Raw genomic sequence first — 8,806 nt, 5'->3', positions numbered from 1 at the left:
TACCTTTAACCTTCGATTGTCAATGTCATATTTCCTGAACAGAAAATCACCGACAAAATTCACCCATTCTTTTAAATACATACACATTATCCACAAGCTTAACAAGCAAGGCATCTTACATTACACACATTGAACAGTTAAAACTTATGACAGACAAGAGACAAAAACACATGGGACATGTGGCAAACTGTATATCAATTATTCAAGTTTTCTCATAATCTACAAAGTATACAGAATGAATATTTTCAGTGAAATCCCAAAATCAATGCTTGTACACATATGCTCTTGTAACCACCCCAGTCTATTCATAGGGAACTGCACCAAGTCCGTCCCCAAGGGTAGAGGTGTCTTGTCTCAGGACAACGTTCTTCTTGCCATGGTTTATTTTATTTTTATACGTTTATATATTGCCAATAAAGAGTTATACTACCAACATTTCTTTGCAGCTTTGGTGTCTTTGTCTTATGTTAGCGCTGGTTTTGTAGCGATTTCTTTTTTCGTATTTACGTCCTTTGACAATCGTTAACGAAGTTTTTTCACTGTGTTGCGTCTATTATCTTACCAGTTTGATTGCCTAATTTGCCAAGGCAAGCAAAGGTTGTAGTAATTTAGTCTATTATCTAATGACTTTGAGTGCCTAATTTGCCAAAGTAAGCAAGGTAAATTACTAATCTGTGGACGCTGTCACCAGATTATCACCGGATTAACTTTGACAAAGTCAACAACAAACGCACCAGCAAGGCCTCTTGTTATACCTTGTTGGTGCGTTCATTGGTGACTTTGTCAAATTCAATACGGTGATAATCTGGTGACAGATGACAAACTAATGAAAAACTGAAGCTGTAATATTGAAGATTAGGCTTTATTCACCATTTTGTGTGGAAACTGATACACTTACGATGAAATTGTGATGTCAAACTGAGGCATGAAAATATGTGTCCATTTATGACATCAAAGTGTAAGGTATTTCTGTCTCAAAATACACCACAATTAAATTTGTATTTTATTATATACTGCTCTTGGGATTGGACTGCAAATAATTGTTGTATTATGTTCTCTGCAATGCAAAACAAAAGATACACAGTTCTACACTGAAACCCCGCCATCAAGGTAGTATGCAAGGAATTTCCTGAACACTTCAGGTCTCACACCAGCGATTCTCTTGTCTTTCCTTGTAATTGTCCAATAAAGCAATTTATTACTCTCCAACCACACCATGTTTTTGATTCCATCATCATCTCTCAGTTTCAGAGTGTTCAGCTGGAAGCTGGCAAATGACCACCGCCGTCCATTGGTACCGACAGCATGTGTGACAATGGAGTTTCCAAATCAACATCTTCATTCTGCAGAAAATGAAAGAGTAAAGTGATCATTTGATTTCAAATAGTATTGCACCTCTGGATGTAAGTTTTGAGCCTTTGGTGTCCAGCAAATACTCTGTTGTCTTTTCAACTCAATTTTCCTAAATATGTACTGCATCTATCAACGCCACTGAAGGTAAACTATATGATCAAAGGGACAGTACTCTGTATGTGCACATTTCTAGTTTTTTCAGCGACATCAATAGATCTAATCATATGCTGAAGAGCATAACAGATGATTATGGTGATTCATGGGATTGAAATAGAGAAGATGATTGTCTTACATGACAACATTATCATACTGATTGTCTTGTGATTACGTTTCTTGGTATTTCTTTTCCAAGAATATCAAAGGATCAGTGTTGTTATATCTGATATTAGTTATGATGATTGTGGAAATAAATCATTGAAATTTCCCTTATTGAGATATACTGTCTACATGCAGCAAGCCTGAAAGCTTGGGCAATACATCTGGGTTAAGGTACAATCATGTGTATGTACAACAGCTTCAATATGGCAGTATACAAAACTGTCACAATAAGTTATTTTTTTTTAATCTTCTGATATTAGATTCATGTACATAGTATGTCTTGCAATGAAAACAACCATTAGCTTAGCAGTGTTTCAGCCAGCGTGCGGCATTGCGACATTTGACGCAATTTTTTTTGTTTTGTCCCGATAAAATAACTGTTGTGGGTCACCATGACGCAATCTGAGTAGGCCATATTTTAGTGGCTATTGAATTTTTAGACAGTGCCTCCTGGACAGAAAACTACGGCTAACAATAAAATGTTGTAAGATGTTGAAACAGTTTACCCTCCTTCCTACAAAGTTGCAATGTATTGAAACAGTTTAATCTCCTTTCTACAAAGTTACAAATTCCCTGGTACGTAAAACAAACATTGTTGCTGTTCGATACTACAATACATCACGGACGCACAACGTCCATGAATACACTGAGGCTTGGTTCTGCATAGGTGAGTGCCGCGTACCGGTCGTCCTTGAGTTCAAGTTTTACCTACATTGCTTGCATCAAAATTTGGCCTGCAGCTACTCAGTTTGATAGTAAAAACCATAATTTCTAAGGAAACTTTCACAAACAGAGTCATTGTACAGGTGAGAATGAGAAAAACTTAGGTTTTCTGAAAGGTCAAATCTGGGTCATTTCACGTGATGTCATGAATGAAGACCCCTTAAGTACACAATTATGGTTCAAAAGAAACCACCTAGGGAGGGCCAATAGGTACAATCGTATGTTAAAAAGAAATTTCTTGGTGCCTTCCAATTTAATAATGGCATTTAGCTTGAATGTCAGTTTTAAATTCTACTTTATTAAGAGTCATGGCAAAGGGAAATTGTCAACAGTACTTGAAGTAAGCATATTCATTTTCAAATCTTCACATTTGAGAGCTGCAATTTTGCATGGTATTAACTTAACATGAAAGTAACAATTCAAAAGTAGAGCTATTAAAATTGTCCATTTGGCATATTTCAAACTGCTATAACTTATACAAGTAATGGTGTGATTCTGAATGATTTTAATATTTCTGCAGATTCCACCAGTGTAATGATATAATAGTGAACATCACTAGACATTTCTTGATGATATCAAAATATAAATGAAAATATTTCTGGGCTAAAATGTTATCATAATCTTTGAAACAATGATTACTCTAAAACATTGGGAAATTAAATGAACAATATCAATATTGTGTATTGTTTTACAGGATTTGGGTTTGGCCAAACCATTTTTGTCTCAAGAAAAATACTTATGCTTAAGATGCTATTGAGCCTGCTTGATCACAACTATGACACAACACCAGGGCCTTAAACACCACAATAATTGTATCTACATTGCCACTATGCTACCCAATGCTTTCTTCTGCATGGAAATTTTTTATCTGTGTGGCTCACAAAATTTTCGTCATGACTTAAAAACTGCATAAATTTGCCACATTAGGAGCTTGTAGCTTAAATGTATTAAGTTGTCATTCTGTGAACACTGACAGAATGCTACAGAAATATTCTGTATCTTTGGTAATATACACTTCACATTGCTACCTGATTTTTAGAATTGCCACCTAATTTTATTTCTGGTGGTAAAAGTTTACCACCAGAAATGAAAAAATATTTCTATCACTGTAATGTAATAAAAACAAAGATAATTAATGCAATAAAAACTGAACAAATATTTCTTTAATGTAAAATACAAAACATTTTGATTTGAAAAATGAAGAACTCCTGAATACCAAGAAAGTTGTTGCCACACTTGAGATCATAAACTGCCTAAAATATGTTCAAAGTGGCTAAAAGCTTTTTGATTTGGCTATTGGCTTATCATCTTGGTGACTTAGGGGGAGCCCTACAGTTTATGTGCATACCACGTGGTAGCAGTAAACTTAATGATACTGCAAGTTTCATGTTGGCACAATTTTGCACAACACCATTGGCCTACTGACCGTTAATGCACTCACCTGACTTGCCTATTGAACACCAAATATAGTACCAGGTCAAATTGACACATAATGACACTTAGCCGTGATATCGCAGCGGTATTTGTGGCGTGTATAGAACGCGCTCGGGTCATTGGGGTCATCAGGACTGTGGCGATGACCCCAATGACCCGAGCACGTTCGATACATGCAACAAGTACCGCTGCGATATCACAGCTAAATGACACTGTACTGTGTTGTTTTATTGAAATACATTACATGTCCCCCAAAAATTTAATTTGTCCCCCATTCAGACCTACTATGGGTCACTGTGTCCCCATGCAAGCAAAAGCTGGCTGAAACACTGCTTAGAATTTTTATCATGAGAATTATTTGTAAACAGCAAAGTCAAGATGGCAGCATAGAAACTGTAATTTTTGCTTTTCTAAGCTGAACAAATGGTCAGATAGTTACACAAAATAACATTTATGTTCACTGACATGCTCTTACACGCTTCATGTTCAGCACTGAGAAACAATTGTTGCAGCCAAATTATTATAAGGCATAAGAAAAATTTCACTGACTGGCTATATACGTATCTTTGTAATGCTGCAGAAATATTGTGCATCAGGTGAAAATTTCACATGCAAAATTTTATTCGCTACACAAAATATGTCAATGGAGAATTTCGAATAGGCATTCATGAATTTTCAGCTCTCAATACTGACTCCATGCATAGCCAAAGGCTTAGAGAATCTTCTAAGTGGCCTATGCAAACAGTAAATTGTTCTCGTGGACTTTGATTCGTGTGAGGAAAGCAATGGCAGAAGGACTGTGGTTAACTTTGAAAAATGTCATACAATACTTAAAACTGGAAAAAGCTGTGAAAATTCTATTCTTTCGCACTTTACAGCCAAGGTACTTTGTCATGATTTAGTTTTAAACTTTCATTTGACTCATTAGCTTGTACGTAATTTTGCTGTTCATTTTGTAATGCCGTTTTATCTGCCCAATTTCATTTTTTTCCATTTCCCTTATATCTTGGCATTTATTTTAAGTTTTGTCATTTTCCATGTTTTTATTGTCTGTCTGATTTTCTTATTACTTTAGTCTTACTTGACTGTTTTTAATTTTATCTGTGCTGTATTCTATTTATTCAATGCATGAAAATCCATTTATGGATACATTGATTTAAAAAGAAATGGAATGAAATGAACTGACCACTTGTACACAACTCTTAGCTGGAAGTGTAGACAACAGCAATCTGGCCGAGTGTAGTGGTGGCCATCAGAGCATAGAGAGACAGCACATTGAAGCAGATTGGTGCCCTTGCCAATCTGATTGTATTCTAAGAAGAACGCTGCAAATAAATACACTGTATCATGAAAGTTCTATGTTGTGTCTAATGGAATTTGTTTTTTCATGTTTCATCCAATCCCAGCCATTTAATTCTTACCTGGACACCGTATTGTAGCTTTGCTCTTAGCTAAACAGTTGCCAAAGCAAAGAGAATTAATTTGGCATCGAGATGCTCAGGTAGCCAGCCCTCAGTGTTCAGTACCAGTAGTAGATGTGCATGTGGGATAGGGGTATCCTTCTGCTAAACCTGAAAACATGTAAACAAGTCATTGTAAATGACACAGTCCCAACCTGTAATTTAGTTGATTTAGGTGATTCAAGTATGTGCAGATTTTGCCAACAAAGATTTGTATGCGCTCAAGTAATTCCACTGCTGTGTGTGACACTGCACTGTAGCAGTGCTTCAGACACGTGATAAAATGATGAGTATACCAGTAGTGGAACAGTACAATTTAATAGCGTGGCTACATTTCCTGTGTCCGAAAAATATGTGCATGGCCACTGTATAGCCATGTCTACATACACGTATGAACCTTCCGATAGCAGGATTGTCAATGGAAAAACGGATCATGAATAGTAGCTGAAGAAAAGTATTTCATTTCATTTCATTTAGTCTTTGAAACATGGAAAGACATGTCATGCAATTTTTGCTGACAATTTGATGAAAATATTGGAACATTAACAATCTACTAATATTATGGACAGTTTGCAGGGAAAAAATAGAATTCAACTTTATTTTCTTTAATTTGCGATGTATAATATTATGTTGCACAATGTGATTGTAAAAGTTGTCACATTGCCATATGCTGTGCCAATAAAAAGAAACATACCGGTACTGTGAAAACTTGTGCTCCAACCATAAATAAATTATTATAAACCCATCTCTAGTGATCCAAATGTATTGTAATCCCCGACTTTTCTGGATGAAAGATAATACTATAGAACTTACCTGTTGTTACATGATCATCTCTGTAGTGATGTAATGATGCCAAGTCAATGGTGTGCGCGATGGGGTACAATGACTCCAACTGATGCGATGCCGTATCCTGGACTTCTTCATCTGTTGCCAGTGGCGACAGAGGTAGCTTTGAGGTGATGAGAGAACCTACCCTTCCACCAATCTGTATGCGATCTTTGCCTGTTTGCAACACATGAAAGACCAGGGAATATGAAGATTGATTTTATGAAAGATCTGTTATCTTGAACTTTCTATGCATTTCCTAATGTTTTGGTTCATTTTTTTCTCCAAGAGAGAGTCGACTAAGAAAGTATAATTTGTCCATACAGATTGAAAGTCTTGAAAACATGCTTAATGTCACTTATTGCATGTTTACAATATTTGAGATGATAGGTTCCATGAAATTTCTCCAAAGAGTCTTACCTCTGCGATATGGTGCTGCTAGTGTGTAGTCATTGACAATGGCTCTCTGGAGAAGGTTGGGATACTGTGGTGTAAGTCGACCACAGAGATTCAGGAAACACATTAGCTGAGTATAGCTGTAATGTGAATATATATACGACTTAAAAGAGACGTTTCTTCCTACATAGGAACAAATGTAAAGTATAGAATAGTTCAGCCATGTACAACATTGGAAAATATTTTCTCCATTCAGAAAGTCTACATAGTTACTCTTCGGCAGGAAGTGGACGGAACAGATTGAAAAGCACAAGCTTGGCACAAAAGATCTTTACCAAAACAGTCCAAAATTATAGCTACACTGTGGCTTCATGATTAAGGTGAAGTACTACGAATTACGACAAAATTAAGTTGTGGTGTCATTTTTTTGAAACTTTGCACAAATATTCTTTGAAGTTGTGCAAGTGCAAAAATAAATAAAATGGGGGTCACCACGCTCGTTTTCATGGAAACGGACGTTAAAATGGCGTCGTTAGAAATAAATAAAAATGATATAATTCACTTAAACTAACGAAAGCAATTATAAAAAGCTTAGCAAATGAGTTAATTTTAATAAATACCATGACTTAAGATCCATATCTATCGAATGTATAGTTTTCATGATGTTTGTAAAGAAATTTTACATAAGTATCGATTACAAAATGACGATATCAAATTATATCAGTACTTAATTTTCGAACTTTCTTCCTGTTGCTTTGAATGGTGTCATTTTGAGCAAACTTGGCGTATAAAATCCAGACATAATACCATTTAGTTTAAACTTTTAATAAAAGGGTGTCACCACGCTACTTTTTACAATATCTCCAGGTGAATGGGTAATATGCGCCATGTAAATGGGAGAGAAATGTTAATTTTTCGCTCGTATTGAATAAAAGCCAGCTTCCTAGGGGGTCAAAATATCACAAAATTATAGGTCACATGTATTTCTAAGAGACTGGGTCAAAAAAATTAGGTAAAAGCGCAATTCAACAATGACAGGTGATGTTAAATACATGCGCTACAAAGTAACCCATTTGCGACAGGCTGGAGTTAAATCTGCGCAGAAACGTTCTAAAGCGTGTGCGCGTCCGAATTCGTCGCCCTTTACCTTAAACACTGGAAACTCTTACCTAAATCTCTCTGGTGGAGCCCACCTCTTTCTCCGTCTCCATGGTTTTCTGAGAACAGTTTCATCAAAGAGTCGTGATTTCTCTATTGACCTGAACACTTCGTCTTCCTGGTGTGGTATCTCCACTGTGTCTGCCAAATGTTGTAACCTTGATGGCATCTGAAAAATAATAAATAATATACATTTACAGCTGGGTTCAAGATTGACAGATAATGGACAAATCGTCAAGACAAGGTGATTGTTGAGTTTCCTGACATCCTTTCATCATTGAAGACTACAAGAGCAGTGTTGTCAATGAGGGACACATTCATAAATAGATCATTGGCATACACCTGTTTTATCACGTTTTTTGACAAGGCAATTTAGAACTTCTCTTTTTAACAGTATACTCGATAGCTCTTTCCAAAAGACAGCTATCAGGTTTCTTTACCTGGCATACAGTGTATGAATCATTGACGACTTCAGAGCCTACATTTTGTGATAGAGTTTGAAGAAGTGATTTAGTCTAGATGTTCTAAAGAAAATGTTCTGAAGGGCAAATCCATGAGATTTTGAAACCTAGAATCCTACAGCTTTAAGATTTGGAAATCTGATGATTTTAATTAACCAGTCCACTTCTCAACGTGGGAGGGCAATTGAATAATCCTCTGGGATATTTTATGGACAAGCAGTACTTTTAGCAGTACTTTTCTTAACTCATACTAATGTTTTTAGAATCATATGTGAAGTAAATTAAGTTTGTCTTGGACATTAATAGTACAATTTTCCTCACAGGGTCAATGCAGTGTGCAACTACCATTTTCAAGATCAATATAGTTTTCTAATCATAAACATTGCATGAAGACCCCTAGTTTCCATTCTTGATTTAAAGGGAGGTGGTCCTCGCACTGCGCGTGCACAAATTTTTTGTTGATAAACATAAATTTTTGTAAACATAAGCCTTCTCAACTTCAATAGGAGTGAGATGGAAGCGGCCCTTCAATTTTTAAATGCCTCTCTAAGACTCAAGATCATGCGACAGTAAAATATTAAGATCGGAAACGAACTTCAGTGGTGTAATTCTATTTATAAACTCGTGTAAGGCTACGAACATTGAGACAATACACTATCAATACACTATTATATCGCT

The sequence above is a fragment of the Ptychodera flava genome, unplaced genomic scaffold (genome assembly GCF_041260155.1).
Source record: "Ptychodera flava strain L36383 unplaced genomic scaffold, AS_Pfla_20210202 Scaffold_31__1_contigs__length_3010019_pilon, whole genome shotgun sequence".
Taxonomy (NCBI): Eukaryota; Metazoa; Hemichordata; class Enteropneusta; family Ptychoderidae; genus Ptychodera; species Ptychodera flava.
This window is presented reverse-complemented; position numbering follows the sequence as displayed.